Genomic DNA, 16,422 nt, shown 5'->3' with positions numbered 1-16,422 from the left:
AACTGTTTATTATCAGGACCAAAGACTTCATTACTGAATTCAAAATCTTGAACCAATAAATGTTCTGATCCAATAACAGGGATCCACATCACCCCTCTGGAAAAGAAGGAAGAACAAGCAAGCCCTGTTTGGATTGCAGAATGACTTAGGTTCTCATTGACACACACTTTTCTCTTTTCCTAAATTCGTTTCTGTTATGAAATAAAAGCCTCTGAACAAAGTCCGGCTGCTTTGCAGTTCTCTCCTGCCTTGGAAAACTTAGTTGTCTGATTTTTTTTTTTAATTTGCTCCGAAGAGATTGGATTGTGTGTGTCTTAAGGGAAATAAAACAACCACCACAAAGCACTTTGCCGTTGCTCAAAACTTCCGCTTCTCATTTGAGACTTTAAAAGGGAGGGAAAGAAAAAACAAAGGAGGAAGCTCCAGACTGGTGGTTTGGCAGGTGCAAAGTTTTTTTCAAACAAACATCTGGTTTGGTGGTAGTTTTGAAGCCAGGCATGAAATCAAAAAGCCAGTCCCCCCCTCCCCCACTATTTTTTTTAAAGTGTTCTTTTACGACATCAGGCTCTTTGTGGTAGGGAAGCACCCAGGCTCCTGTTCATTGAAGCTCGCCTGCTCAGACTTTGCACTGTTATATTTGTACAGTGAGGTTACCAAGGGTGAAGATTCTTTCCTGTTGGGCTGGTAACTGTTTCATGCAGCTTTTCCACACTACACAATAGACTTCGGCTACTGTTTGTATAGTCAGGAAACTGTTTAAAAAAACAGAACTGAAGGAGGTTTGTAAAACCTGTTTGTAAAACCTATTTGTAAAACTCTACATTCCAGATTTTTTAAAAAATTTTTTGTTCTCTTACATAGCATTTTAAGTATACCTTCACATAATTGTTATTCTTCTTTACATTTATCATTCTTATACATTTATTATTTCATTTAATAGGTTATAATATACAGTTTGGGTTGCTTTATTTACCATTCCTTCCTCCTGTTGTAAAAAACACCTTATTTTCCCTTTCTTTTCTCCCTCTCTCCCTTCTCTACTTCCTTCCTTCCTCCTCGCCTTCCCCTTCCTTCTTCCCTTCCCTTTCTCCTACTCCTCTTCCCCTTTTTACCCTCTCTCTTTTTCTTCCTGTCCCTTCCATCCTTCTCTCCTCTCCTCTTTCTTCTTTCTCCCATCTTCCTTTCATTCTCTCCTCCTCTCTCTCTTTTCTATTATTTTAGGTGTCTCTTTCAGATCTCAGTTTATGTTTCCTTGGGATGGTACTTCCGCAAACCCAAATATAATTTGATATAATTTCTTATCCCCTTACCTTTACTAATCTATCCTAACTATATCCCCCCCTTTATATCTCACTTTTGGATATATACTTATATATTTAATATTTTCTTTTCTGTTTTCCCCTCCCCCCCATTTTCATTTAACAGTGCATTGTCTGGGTTCTATATCTTCTCCCTATTTTCTTTTCTAGTGTCCTTTCTCTAGCCAATCATAAAATGTCTTGAAGTACTCCGATTCCTCTTTATCCTTTATTTTCATTGTCAACCTATTCATCTCTGCACAATCTAATATCTTTTTTATTATCTCTTCATCTGTTGGTAGCTTATTTAATTTCCAATTTTGGGCAAATACAATTCTTGCTGTTGTAGTTACATGTATAATCAAATAAGTATCCTCTTTCTTGAATTTCTCTGGGATAATACCTAGTAAAAATATCTCTGGTCTAAATTCTATTTCTTGTTGTAACATTTTCTTTAACTATACTCTTATTTTAGTCCAATATTCCCTTGCTTCTGCACATGTCCACCACATATGATAATAGGAGCCTATTGCTTGTTGATACTTCCAACATTTCGCTGATTTGTCTTTAAACATCTTTGCTAATTTTCCCGGTGCCATGTACCATCTATAAAACATTTGTATAAGTTTTCTTTGTAAGCTGTTGACATAGTTAGTTTATAGTTCCATAGTTGTTGCCACTTTTCTAGCTCAATCATGTGGCCAAAATTATTTGCCCAAATTAACATTGCATCTTTAACCACTTCTTCTTCTAAGTTAGTTCTTAATAGGTAGCTATAAGTTTCTTAATTATTTTTTCTTCCATTCCCATAAATATCTTATCCAACTCCGAACTTCCTAAGTTAAAAGCATATTCCCTTTTATCTTTTTCATATTTGATTGTATTTGCAATTGTGAAAACCATCCTATATAGCAATAGCAGTCAGACTTATATACCGCTTCATAGGGCTTTCAGCCCTCTCTAAGCGGTTTACACAGTCAGCATATTGCCCCCACAGTCTGGGTCCTCATTTCACCCACCTCGGAAGGATGGAAGGCTGAGTCAACCTTGAGCCGGTGAGATTTGAACCACTGAACTGCAGATAGCAGTCAGCTGAAGTGGCCTGCAGTACTGCACCTTAACCACTGCGCCACCTCGGCTCAATCCCTTGTTTTTCTAATTCTTGTTTTTGTTTTAATTCCCCCCTTTCTGTTAAGATATCTTTGTATCTAATAATATTTTTCGTACTACTGATATGCGTCAATGCTTCCATTGTTGAAAGCCACATTAGTATTTCTAAATAATGTTTCCCTTTCACGCTTTCCCATATTGTTAACAATCCATTCCTTACATAATGTCTTTGAAAATAGCCATGTGCCTTACTTTTACTATACCACAAAAAAGCATGCCAACCTAGCTGCAAATCATGACCTTCCAATGTCAGTAATCTTGTATTACTCAGTAGGATTCATTCTTTCATTCAAGCTAATCTCGCTGCTTGATAATATAAATTCCCAGTTTGGTACTCCAAATCCACCTCGAACTCTTGCATCTTGCAAGAGTCCAGTGGGACTGCATCATGGTCTGGAACTGGCTGACCATCTCAGCCTACTAAGCCTCCAGACGCTGGCACTTGGCCTTGCACTCCTGCAAGTCTTCTCTCTGCTTGGAAAGCCTATGCTCGTAGTCCTCAGTGAAGTGCTTCAGTTGAGCCTCCTTCTCGGTCAGATCCAATTAGAACTGAGACAGCTGTTTTCCCAACTGTTTCTCATGGCGGCTGCTTAGGTCCAGCAACTGCTTCCTGTTGGGTCCCTAAGGAGCCCAAGTGGGCAGGCGAGGAGTGGTGAGTAGAGGCTGGCAAGGCGCCCCTTGAAGTGAGTGACATCGAGTTGGCCACGCCCACCCAGTCACATGACTACCTTGCTACGCCCACCCCACCAGTTCATTAGGCAGATCATATTAGTGGTCCGAGGGATTTAAAATTATGAATTTAGTGGTCCCTGAGGTTCGAAACATTGGTGACCAGTGGAGCTTTGTAAAATGGTAAAGAAGGAGGCTGTTGTACCTTTGGCAGCCCATTATGAGAGATGTGTGTGCAACACTTTGGAGATAAAGTTCCATAACTTTCTCTGCAGTTAATAAAACCATAGAAGTGGAACTGTCCAGATCATTCTCTTGTCCTATTTTGTTGGATGGATTTCAGTAGTTGAGGCCCGAAGAGGTGGACAAGGGATTTGCCATAAATGCCTCATTGAGAGAGGGGCTGTTTCAGTCTTTTAAAAAGAATCGGTGATCGGGTTGCTTCTGGAGAAAGTTAACCTGGATGCCGAGGATAAAAACAGCTCTAGGGCTGGTGATGGATATTCCCTTTCTTGGCAAGAAGCTTGAGCAGATGGAGGATGATCAGTTCCTGGCTCTCTTGGATGAAACCAATTGTCTCGATTTAAATGAATGAAATGAAATTAATATTATCTGAATGTGGGGCGCAGTTCTGTGTTCACTGGAAACCCTAAAGTAGGGGAACAAGGGGGCAGCTTAAGTGTTATCAGAGGTCTGGTCATACTGTGGCTGATGTTTCTCTAGTAGTGGTAGCTGTCTGTGGTCAAAACTTGGTGTCCTGCACAGAAGGGATGCCATGTGTTTACAGGACTCTCAGCAGGGGTGGTAACTTACTTTCCCAACCAGTTCGCAAATGTGAGCGTGTGCGCATGTGCACTCACTTTGTTCACATGCGCTCAGCCTTCCGTGCATGTGCTTTTGGCTAAAAAAAGGGCCTAAAAGGAATGCCATAGAGCTGGTGCAGGTGGGTGGGGCTACTGGTTCAGGCGAATTGGTCCGAATTGGTAGAATACCACCTCTGACTCTCAGGTTTCCTTACAATACAATACAATACAATACAATACAATATCAGAGTTGGAAGGGACCTTGGAGGTTTTCTAGTCCAACCCCCTGCCTAGGCAGGAAACCCTATACCATTTCAGACAAATGGCTATCCAACATCTTCTTTAAAACATCAGTACTGGGGCATTCACAACTTCTGGAGGCAAGCTGATCCACTGATTAATTGTTCTGTCAGGAAATTTCTCCTCAGTTCTAAGTTGCTTCTCTCCTTGATTAGTTTCCACCCATTGCTTCTTGTTCTGCCCTCAGGTGCCTTGGAGAATAGTTTGACTCCTTCTTCTTTGTGGCAACCCCTGAGATATTGGAACACTGCTATCATGTCTCCCCTAGTCCTTCTTTTCATTAAACTAGTCATACCCAGTTCCTGCAACCATTCTTCATATGTTTTAGTCTCCAGTCCCCTAATCATCTTTGTTGCTCTTCTCTGCACTCTTTCCAGAGTCTCCACATCTTTTCTACATCGTGGCGATCAAACCTGAATGCAGTATTCCATGTGTGGCCTTACCAAGGCATTATAAATTGGTATTAACACTTCACGTGATCTTGATTCTATCCCACTGTTTATGCAGCCTAGAATTGTGTTGGCTTTTTTGGCAGCTGCTGCACACTGCTGGCTCATATTTAAATGGTTGTCCACTAGGACTCCAAGATCCCTCTCACAGTTACTACTATTGAGCAAGGTACCACCTATACTGTACCTGTGCATTTCGTTTTTCTTGCCTAAATGTAGAGCCTTGCTTTTTTCTTGCCCAAGTAAGTCCTTAAGCAGAGTGAGTTTGACCAATTCTTTCCATCGTGATCATTGGCTTGGGTGGAGATTCACTTGAAAAAAATAGAAAATATAAAAAGTCTCAGCTGGCAAGGCTACGTATGAGGTAATTATTTAACAAACTTTCCCCCACTCAAATATGCACACCGTGCCTCTGTTACATGTGAGAAGATTCTGTCTGATGTCATCCACTGCAGTGCAGACCCTCTCTTGCTTTTTAATCTTTCCTTTATGTGTCTGCTGCAAAGATGTGAAGATAGGGGTGGGGTGTGTGTGGAAAGGAGAGAGAACAGTCAACAGGAAACAAGTCTTGGATATTGTTGACTTTTATTTAAGAAAATAATCAAAGGAAAATATTGAAAAAGGAGGGGAAAAATAGCAAGGAGCCACAACAAGTTTATAACAATATAAAAGGCTCTCAATATTTACATAGCATTCTAACAAAGGATGAGCATATTTCATTGCAAGTATCCATACATAACCTAAACCTATACAATTTGTGTTTGTGTTGCATGCTATATCAGGTCTTCAATCCACTAAGTAACTGGGCCATAAATTTATGGTTCCATTGTTGAAAGACCAGTCTCTTAACAATCTGAATGGGACAGATGTTGTTGAGCATCAGTTTTCATGTAAAATAATATGGATACCTGAAAATATCAAATCCTGTCTTAAAGTCGGATAAATATATCTAATTACCTTTTCATAGAACAGAAATGTTGGATATTGCAAAAGCATAAAATTGGATGAAACATTTAAATGAAATACATGGCAATGAAAAATCATCCATACATTGCATATATGAAAAAATGTAGTTAACAGGTTAAGCAACAGCAAAGTTAAAGTTCAAGGCAGACTGTTAATATTCTGTTATTGTAATTTACTGTTATTGAAAGCCTACACAGTTTCTTATTTACCACGAATTGTCCCATTCATTACCTCTGATCTGTCCAGAATCAAATACCCTCCTTTGGTTCTTAATAACAGATCAATTAGGTTATTAAATAATACCTAAATAAATAAATAAATAAATAAATAAAATGTAGAAGCTAAAAAATTTGGACTTGCTTTGCAAGGAGGGGAGCTATTATTGTTGCAATAAATTTGTCAGTGTTCAATTAAAGGGGGATAATATGTGTGGTTTCTTTTGTTCTTTTTAATTTATATTTCTAATGTTCTTGTCTAGTTTTGTTTGTTATACAAACTTGAAACAAAATATTTTTTAATGAATAAAATTAAAATTGAAAAAAAAGATCAATCATTCAGATTGGTTGTCCTGTATGATGAAATAGATTGGCATCTATAAATTTGATAACTTGATAAGTAAGTAAGTAAATGAAAAAGTCAGTTTGATGTAGTGGTTAAGGCATCAGGTAAGACACCATGAATTCTAATTCTGCCTTGGGCCAACTAGGTCTCTGCATTTGCAGAGCAGCACAGGTAGAAGACCTGGCTCACATCCTATTTGATTGTTGCTTGTAGAAGGGGGTGAGAGACAGGTACCTTGGTCTAATATACCAAATGAATAGCCCATTGGGATCCCCATATCAAAACAACTTACTTTATGTGCGGCCAGAACCTGAAAATAACATTTCATATAGCACAGTACATAAACAAAATGGTTCGGTTGAGATAAGTGGGACTGATTGGGGTAGATTGTAAGGGTGACACCAGAATATAATTTTATGTCATTTTATTCTATTTAATGTATTTATGTATTAAATTATAGTGTATCTTATCCTATAACTATTGTATTTTACCCTACTCTTATTTTAAATTGTTTGCATAGGATTTTATTGGTCATATGTGTTTGAACCTTGTGCTTTGATATGGCCTATTGGCCCGGGATGGCGAACCTATGGCATGTGTTCAACAGGTGGCATGTGAAGTCATTTGTTAGGGCATGCGAGGCACTGCCCTGTCAGCTGGCCAGCACACATGCGCACGCTGGCCAGCTGACTTCGGCCTTCTTTTGAAGCCGTTTTTCGCCCTCCCGAGGATTCCTTGAAGCCTCCGGAGCGCAAAAAAACAGCCCTATGGCCAAATCAGAAGTTTGAGAACGAACTTCCAGTTTGCTCGTAGGACCGTTTTTTGCCCTCCGGAGCCTTCAGGAGTCACTTCCGGTTTGGCTGTAGAGCTGTTTTTCGCCCTCTGGAGTCTTCAGGGAAGCTCCTTCTGGAGGGCATCTGTGTGTGTGGGGGGGGAGAGGAGGCTGTTTTCACCCTTCCCAGGTTCCTAGAAACCCTCTAGAGCCTGGGGAGGGCGAAAAAAGCGCACCAAAAGCGGTGTGTGTGTGTGTGTGTCCTGGTCGCACACACATTTGCACTGGGGGGGCGTTTTTCACATGCATAGCATTATGGGTATGGCATGCCCGCACACGACCCCCCCTGCGCTCCCTCCGCTTTTGGCACGGGAGCCAAAAAAGGTTTGTTATTACTGTTATAGGTTAATCAATAAAGCTATATATGTATAGGCCAGTACCCCCCCCCTCTGCCTAGGAAGATGGAAATCGCAAGCCATTTTCTAAAACGTTGCAAATAAAACTGCAAAGTCTTGTCCAAGCAGTTATCAGACTGTCTGAAAAGCACTTTTTAAAAAAAATATATTGTAGGATAAGCATTCTTCTCAGACTGCATTTTTTGTTCACACCACTAGGTGGTACATAACAATGAGATGTAGTTGAAGGATGACAGGGCTAACCAATCCTACATTCTTTTTGTATGGAAGTCAGAGCCAAACAAGAGGTGATTTTGATTGAATGCCATTAAAGTGAATTATCGAAAGTGCAAATAGCAGTTCTCTCAGCACCATTAGAGGGGAAGGGAGGAAGGTTGGAAACCAATGGGAACTTCTTGCAAAATGCATATAAAAGAGCTTCGGACTCTTGCTGGAAGATAATTTGTCAAAGAGTTAACATTACCTCTTCCCAAGTCTTTTCTCTGTTTCTGAGGCTGCTCACTTTTTCTGTGAAAAATGTACAAATATGGGTCTTGGATAGGCATCCTGCCCAGAGGTAGTATTCAGCCAGTTCTCTCAGGTTCGGGTGAACTGATAGCAGCAGCTGCGGAAGGCTCCGCCCACCTGCCCCAACATAATGCGCCCGCACAGCACATGTGCAGAAGGCGGTGTGGATGTGCAGATGCGGCACATGCACTCACATTTGCAAACGGAAGGGAAGGTAAGTGAATCCCACCGCTAATCCTGCCCTTCTTATTTTGGGGACCTTAGCTTCCTTCAATCCGAGTCAACAGAGTCAAAAGTCGAAAACGTACTTTAAGTTTCCAATCCCCAATGTAGGAAGACGATCTGCTTATCTTTTATTAAGTTACAGCACACTTGTATCCCTCAGGCATTTACTGATCGGATCACTTTCTCCTACTGCTTTCTGACTCAGGCTTTTCCTGTATTTTCTCTTAAATCACACTAATTTTCTTAATGAAAAAAAATGCCACTTGAGCTTATTAAGGCTTAACTTTAGTTTCCTTCTGCAAATCGGTATAGTCTGCAGTTTACTGACTTGGAATATTAAAAAGACATAATACTATTTTCAATTCTGAGGAGATCTGTTAGTAACAAAAACAACACTTTTTCTACTCTAAAAAAATCCAGAAAAGTATAATCATGCACACTAGGATTGAGCAACAAACAAACATTGAGTCCTGGAAAAAACACAAAGACTAGAGCCATTTGTCATAGAAAAGCTGTGGTCCTAGACTCCCTCCCTCACTCCCTCCTTCCATCCATCCACCCACCCATCCATCTCTCCATCCATCCATCCATCCATCCATCCCAGAGTTTCTCAACCCTAGCAGTTGAGAACCCGAGAAAATTCAAGATGTGTGGACTTCAATCCCAGAATATCCAAGCCAGCATGTTGAAGCCCATATACCTTGAAATTGCTAAGGCTGAAAGAAACACTTTTGTATACCACCAAATTCTATAGGATTTCCAGCAGTAGATAGTATTTTAAAAATAAAATGGTAAATATTTTTTAAACCCAATTCAATTAAATATGTAAATGACTCTAAACATTAAATAAAAGGCAAACTCTACGTTCAACCTGGATGGTTACCAGTCAGTTGAGAAATGTTCTAGGGAAGAGCACAGTCCAAACATCTTTCTGAATTGAAATTAATGTGAGGCATGCCTGATCTCACCTAGAAGGCTATTTCAAAGGGTAGAACAAAGGGTAGGTAGTACTAATTTAGTCAGTTTGATTTTTGCCTGGTGATGTCCATGTCTTTAGGTGTCATTCTGGTTGTTTGAAGGAGATGTAAGGAATGAAGAAACCATTGGATTAGAGAATCATTGGACTGTCATTCTCCTGCTTCATTTCTGTTTTCCAAGCCATACAGTCTGACTAAAGTTTCTTCTTTCTGACTCAAACTTTGGCATTCCTGTCTTCAGTGACAACCAGCACATCATGCTTGCATGTTCTGTCAATTTCAGAATGAACTCATCAACGTCTCCTTCTTCTGCATCAATGGTTGGAGAATTGACTTGGATAACTATCACACGAAAGAATTCTTCACAAAATCTAATATTATTTGCTCATTGACTGCATTTTACTGCAGTCAATGACTATCCTTTTTGTTTTTCGTTTCCTGTGTAGCAAGCAGTAAGATGTTCTGACTGAAAGTGTCTGCAGAAGGTTATGTGGCAGCTGTTGCAAAAGTATCAACTTATTCAGGAAAGACAAGAGTGGGCAAGGAAGAAATCTATGACTACTCCAGTTTGAATCTTTGTGGTATAATTCTGCTATTATACTCTGCAGCCATAAAGTTCCAGTAGTTATGATAGTGGCTGTTTGTGATCTGGTCTACCACAAAGATCTGACAATGCTGAATTCTAGCCCATTTCAATTCAATGATGCCTAAGACAACAATACATCATTAATGAATTAATTTCATGTTTCACTGTGTTGAGCTTCCCCATGTTCATGCTCCTTGGATTCCATTCTTCCATTCTAAAGCTCTTTTTAGATTTTCTTTTTCTGCATCACATCATCCATCCATCCATCCATCCATCCATCCATCCATCCATCCATCCATCCATCCATCCAGGGGCTTTACTACAGCTGTGCCATCAGCACCACAAATATTGTGAAAGACTGTTCCTTAGTTATTTCTTAACAGGATAGCAACAGCAATAGACTTATATACCACTTCACAGTGCTTTACAGCCCACTCTAAGCATTTTACAGAATCAGCATATTTTCCCCAACAATCTGGGACCTCAATTTAACAACTTCAGAAGGATGGAAGGCTGAGTCAACTTTGAGCCAATGAGGATCGAACCCCTGGCAGTCAGCAGAATTAGCCTGAAATACTGCATTCTAACCATTGCGCCACCATGGCTTTTAAGGATGTTAAGGATCAACTGACCCGAAAGGCCCATGATTTGGCATTACATCAGCAACCACTTTATCTTCTCTCCAGTCATGTGGTTTTCTTGGTAAAATATACAGGCATGGTTTTCCAGTGTATTTTCTTGCACAATATGAAATGATACTTTGCAGTTGACATTAATGTGATAATCTGCCTCTAGCATCTTCCTCTATTGCTGCTGCCTTAAATAAATGCCAGCTTGCTTTAGCTGGCCATATGGAATGACCTTCACACCTTATCTGGCTTTGCTGGGAGAACTCTCCTCTCAGCATTCTTTTTGGGTCATTTGTCTTTTCCTTCAGGGAACCTTTAGCTCTTAAATATTTGCTGGTTGCTAGATTTTCTGTTTTGCCCCTCTAGGAAAGCAGTCCTGTGTCTAAACTCTTGAATTTGGTCTGATAGTGTTTTCCATGTATTTCCTGCAGCCTGATAAAATGTTGATGAATAACTGCCTTTGCGAAGAGTTAGTCCTGGTAGTATTTGTCTCGTTGTGTTGTCCAGTAAAGGCTACAACAGAATATGCAAAGATAAAAAACATAATATGGATAATAACACTAATTAATAGTTAAAGTTTTAGCCAAAAGATATGTGTCTTTGGCATGTTTTAACTAAACTGTCTTTACAGATATCTGAATGAAAATGGGAGTCAGTTGCTAATGTAGATTCCTTTCCCTGTGCCAGAAGAACAAGCCGCTGTGCATCTTCAGAATGGTTCCTCCTGCAGATCAGGACAGGCAGATGGATGGATTGGTAACAGGAGAGACTCACTTTTAGATAGTCAGGGTCTAAACTGCTAAGGGCTGAAAAATGTAGCACATTAAGCTGTGCCTGATAGGAACTGGGAACCAATACAAAGCTTTAAATAGAGGCATCATGTGACTGCTGCTACTTACATGGGTTACCACTCTAGCCTTGCATTTTATACGAGGTGCCGCTTTCATATACTTTTCATGCAGAATATGTTACAGCAACAGTTCCCAACTTTTGACCATGGCGGCCCAGCTGGGGGGGGGGGGAAGAGGGGAACCGGGTCGCAAGAGTAGCAGATGGCACACATGTACATGCACGCAGCTCCATTTGCAGAAGCAGCAGGCCCACATGCATGCATATGAGCACCAGCCTGCCACTTGTGCAAGTGGAATTGTGCGTGCATCAGTAGTGTGTTTCCATTTTTTTTTACTACCGGTTCGCTCGTGTGCGCAGAAACATCCGGGTGGGTGGGCGGAGCCTCCCGCCACTGCCACTACTGGTTCACCTGATCCGGGCAGAATAGGAGCAACGTACCTCTGGCATGCATGCGTGTGCACGCCAATCCCCTGCTCATGCAAGTGGAACTATGCGTGCATGTGTGTGCACACTGGCCCACTGCTTGTGTGAATGGGCATGTGCACTGGCCCACATCTTATATGGCTCAGTTCCAAGTAGGCCACAGACTGGCATTGGGCTGCAGCCTGATGGTTGGGGACCCTTGTGTTACAGTACTTAAGACAGGGTGTAAGTAATGTGTGAATAATTATTGCCAAATGATTAGCTGGCACAACGTATCTAATTATGGAAAAAAGATGCCTTGCCACATCTGCCATGTATCAAGGAGATTTCCACTGTACCCTGTTCCTTAGGACAAATGGAGCTTTATCCAAAACACGAATCTCAGTCTCTGGGCCCAATTTCTTGTTTGTTAACAGAATCTCCATCTTATCTGGATTTAATATCAGCTTATTCTCCCTCAGCTAGGTCATTATCAAACATCACTAATCTTAGAGGGTACCAACTACGGTTCCACCACAAAACCGCGATGTCCTTATCCGCGCCGACATAAGTGCGGAGGCAAATCCGCGGCGTCCGAAGCGCTAAGAAAAAAACGACCCTACCGCCGCGACAACAGCGCGGTGACAGAAGGGCGTTCTACATGCTTCGTTCTTTGCCTCCAAAGGTAGCCCTCCTCCTCCAGCTGACAGCGGACACGGGGCAAAGCGGGCTGCCCAGCAGCAGCAGCCCGCGGGAAGGGTGCAGCTCAGCCGCGGGGGGCAGCAGGAAGCGGAGGAGGACGAGGCAGCGGCGGCGGCTGAGGCTCTCCCGAGCCGGCGAAGCGGGCTTGCCCGGCGGAGGCAGGCTGCCCTCTTCTTCCTCAACAACATCTCCTTGGACGGGCGGCCTCCGCCGCCGGCGCCTCCCCCGGAGGAAGAGGCAGGGCGGGCGGCGGCGGCGGCTGAGGCTCTCCTGGGGCCGGCGAAGCAGGTTGCCTGGTGGCGGCGGCCGCCCATCTAAGGAGATGTTGTTGAGGAAGAAGAGGGCGGCCTGCCTCTGCCAGGCAAGCCCGCTTTGCCGGCCCCGGGAGAGCCTCAGCCGCCACCGCTGCTGCGTCCTCCTCCGCCGCCAGCCTCGGCGGCCCTGCTCGGGCCCCCCGCGGGCTTCCTGCTGCCCCCCGTGGCTGTGCTGGACCCTTCCCACAGGCTGCTGCTGCTGGGCAGCCCACTTTGCCCCGTGCCCACTGCCGCTGTCAGCTGGAGGAGGAGGGCTACCTTTGGAGGCAAAGAACAAAGTATGTAGAACGCCCTTCTGTCACCGCGCTGTTGTCCCCGCGGTGATGACGCGCGATGATGACGTCGCGACTTTAGTGACGCGATTTAATCTCCGCTATTTTGCGTAGCGCGGTTTTGTCGTGCCACGCCAACTACATCCTTGGAAACAAGGAGCAATAGAGCTGATATTGGAGATATTCAATTCCAAAACCCAGCAATTTTATCTAGATGTTGACAGAGCTCTCTCAAACACACTAGAGGTTACAAAGTCAACAGCATTGACTTTTCAGCACTTCACGGTCTACTGACCATCAGGGTACATAAAGATGTGGTTAGAGGTTAAGCATTTACTCTGGGTCCCCTCTTTGTTTACTTTCTACTTGCTCTTTGTCTAAAAGATGTGTAATTAATTTGAGGTCACTTCCTTCTGCCTTTTTATTTAAGCATGCATGCCCAGAGCACCTAGAAACCTTTCTCTTGTAGGATGTTGTTAGTTAGACTTTTCCTATCTCTACAATATATTGTCTGTCAATACATCTCCTTTCTCTTAAAACCTGCTTCACTAATTCTTCTTCAGGTTAGATTCACGCTCTAAAGAACATTCACATACGTATATAAAAAGCTTCAGCTTCCAGCAAAACTGAAACGGCATCACTTTGTGAACAAATCTAAACAGGAAGGACTGGAGTCACTGTAGAATTGTCCCCTTAAGGCACAACACTGACATAAGTGCAGATGTGGATGGTACTGAAAACTGCCAAGAGAGCAGGAGAACTAACAGGGTTGAGAACTCTTTTCATCTACTTTCTGGAATAGGTTATTTACTATAAGGCAATCAAATCAGTTTTAGTACTGTATTCTGTCTGAAGGCCTAATTGACAAAGGTCCAGATAATTCGTATAATTCAGATATCCCAGAAACTCTACAGCTAGTACCTTTCCAATTATATTTTCCCAAAATGCAGTGTTTGAGATATGTCTATAATTGTATAGTTCTTGTAAGCTAGAGAAATCTTTTAAAAATAAACAAGTTTGTAACAAATCTCCTCAGGTCCCTGGGAAACGCTTAACATGCCATTTCTCTTCACAGCTTCCCTATGCCAGTTAATTTAAATAAGCAGGAAGGACAAGGCAATACTTAAGAATATACATAATTAATTAATTAATTACTTAATCCACTCACTCATTTATTCAAATTTATACACCATCCATCCACTAGTCAACTGGGTGGTTTACACCTATAAAAAAGTTTTGAAATCCACACAAAAATCTGTACAAAAGTAGACGACGTTTTAAAAGATGGAAAGATAATCCCCAAGCCACCAGCCAACCCCAGGGTTCATCCTACTGTTAGATCCCCATGCTGGTTGACAGCACAGGGTTCCTTCCACAGGTGGTATTCAGCCAGTTCTGACCGGTTCTCGTGAACCGGTAGCGGGAATTTTGAGTAGTTCAAAGACCCGGCAAATACCACCTCTGGCTGGTTCTGCCCGCATCTATTCGCTGCCTCCCGAGTCCCAGCTGATTGGCATCCCAGCTGATTGGCTGGGTCTTCTTCTGTTGCCCTGCACAGGAGAACAGAGCTGGAAAGCAGGTTAGTGGTGTGGGGAGGGAATGGGGATTTTACAGTATCCTTGCCCTGGAATGGGGTGGGAAGGGAAGGGAGATTTTGCAATATCCTTCCCCGCCATGTCCACAAAGCCATGCCTACCAAGTCACACCACACCAACAGAACCGGTAGTAAAAAAAATTTGAATCCCACCACTGGTTCCTTCCCCACCTTCTGCCCACATCCTTGGATCTACAAGTTGAAAATAGTCCTAAATAGTAGAACCTAAACAAAACTTCAAACATGCATTGAATTTAAAATTTAAATGTGAATTACTTTCAGAGAAGTCTTGAGTTGGGCAATGAGATATACATTACCATTACTTTTTAAAACATATTTTCCTTGCTGTCTGTCTCAGAAAGACTGCTCTCAGTCTATCAGTTTTCTAGTATAAGTGATGTCATTTTCAAAAGCAATTCCTGGCAGATCAATCACTTTTCTTGACTCATTGTAGATTTCAGACAACTTTTTATTGGTTTCAGTTTTGAAAAACCTTGATTTGTCACAGCAACTGAAACAGACATGCACAAGAAGATTCTGACTATAGGGGTGACAGTGTTTGAAATGTAAATGAGCAATTTTATTCAGAGTATAAAAAGACGGTTATTTACTTCTTTTGGCATCATGCATGACAATTCTATAATTTCTTCCTTTAATTAATTTACATCTCCCTCTGATATTTTTGTCTTCAGCCTTTTGCAATTGCTCTTCAACTTCTCCTTGTCTATATGTTTTGTTTGTGCTATATTTGAGTTCATTTATATATAACCAACAACTAGATCTCTTCTATCTGTACATCTACAGGTAGTCCTCATTTACCGACTGCATAGTGCAGCAACCATTTCAAGTTACAAGAGTGCTGAAAAATAACTTTGTGAGTAACCAATCCTTGTATTTACAACTTTTACAGTATTCCTGCAGTTACGTGATCACCATTTGCTTGCTTTGCAACTAGCGTGTAACAAGCGAAGTTAATGAAACAAGCAGGAGTAAAATCACAAGTTGCAGTCAAATGAGTTTTTGCTCAGTGAATGTGGCACTTTGCTTTACAACCGGGGTGGGTGGGGGTGGGGATAAAATCATAAGCCCGTTGCAGTCATGTGATTTTCCACTTAGCAACCTTGGTGTTTGGCGACTTGAGCTGCTGGTCCTAACAGTGATTGATAAGTGAGGACTACCAGGTATTTACATTCTCTAATTCTCCTCTCCCTCTTCAGGTATCAAATGGCAAATGGGAAAGGACAAGGGTTCTGCTTGGCCTGTGATGGCATTTGTTGGCAACCCAGGATGGCATGAAAGCATCTTCCACCCTTCCTTCTTGCATTCTTTCTTCAATCATAACAGGTGGTAGGTTCGGTCTGCATCAATGTATGCAGGGGTTGGATTCAGCTGTTTTGGACTGGTTCAGGCGAACCAGATGTTAATTTTAATAGTTTCAAGCACTGGGTGACACTTCCTGCCCCTCCCCTCCCCTCCCCTGACAGGAGTCTCTTTGTGGTCCATTTTGTAGATGAGGAAAATTTAGGGTACTTGCAGAGGCTCTGGGAGGGCAAAAAATGGGCCTACGGAAAGTACCGGAAGTCCGAAAACAGGCCTGTTTCCGGCCTCTGGGGGGGGTGTCTCCGGAGTCCGGGGAGGACTTTTTCACCCTCCCGGAGGCTTGAGAAAAGCCTCCAGAGCCTGGGGAGAGCAAAAATGCCCCCCCCTGCTGTGGCGCAGGAAGCTCACTAGCAGAAAATTTTTGATAAAAATTTTCAATCCCACATCCCATGAATGTATGATGGTAGTGGAATGAATGGCAGGAGTGGAATGACTTGGCACTGGCTTGGCACTGGGTTGACTGGGACAGCTATACAGCTCTGAGTTGCAATGGGCCTTGAGAAGGAGGGTCAGCTCTGGTCACACACTTTGGCTGGCAGGCAGGCAGTACATTATGTTTCCACAGATTCACAGCAATT

Source organism: Thamnophis sirtalis, unplaced genomic scaffold (genome assembly GCF_051295495.1).
Source record: "Thamnophis sirtalis isolate CommonGarterSnake01/CBP01778 unplaced genomic scaffold, rThaSir2_p1.2 scaffold_8, whole genome shotgun sequence".
NCBI classification, from domain to species: domain Eukaryota; kingdom Metazoa; phylum Chordata; class Lepidosauria; order Squamata; family Natricidae; genus Thamnophis; species Thamnophis sirtalis.
This window is presented reverse-complemented; position numbering follows the sequence as displayed.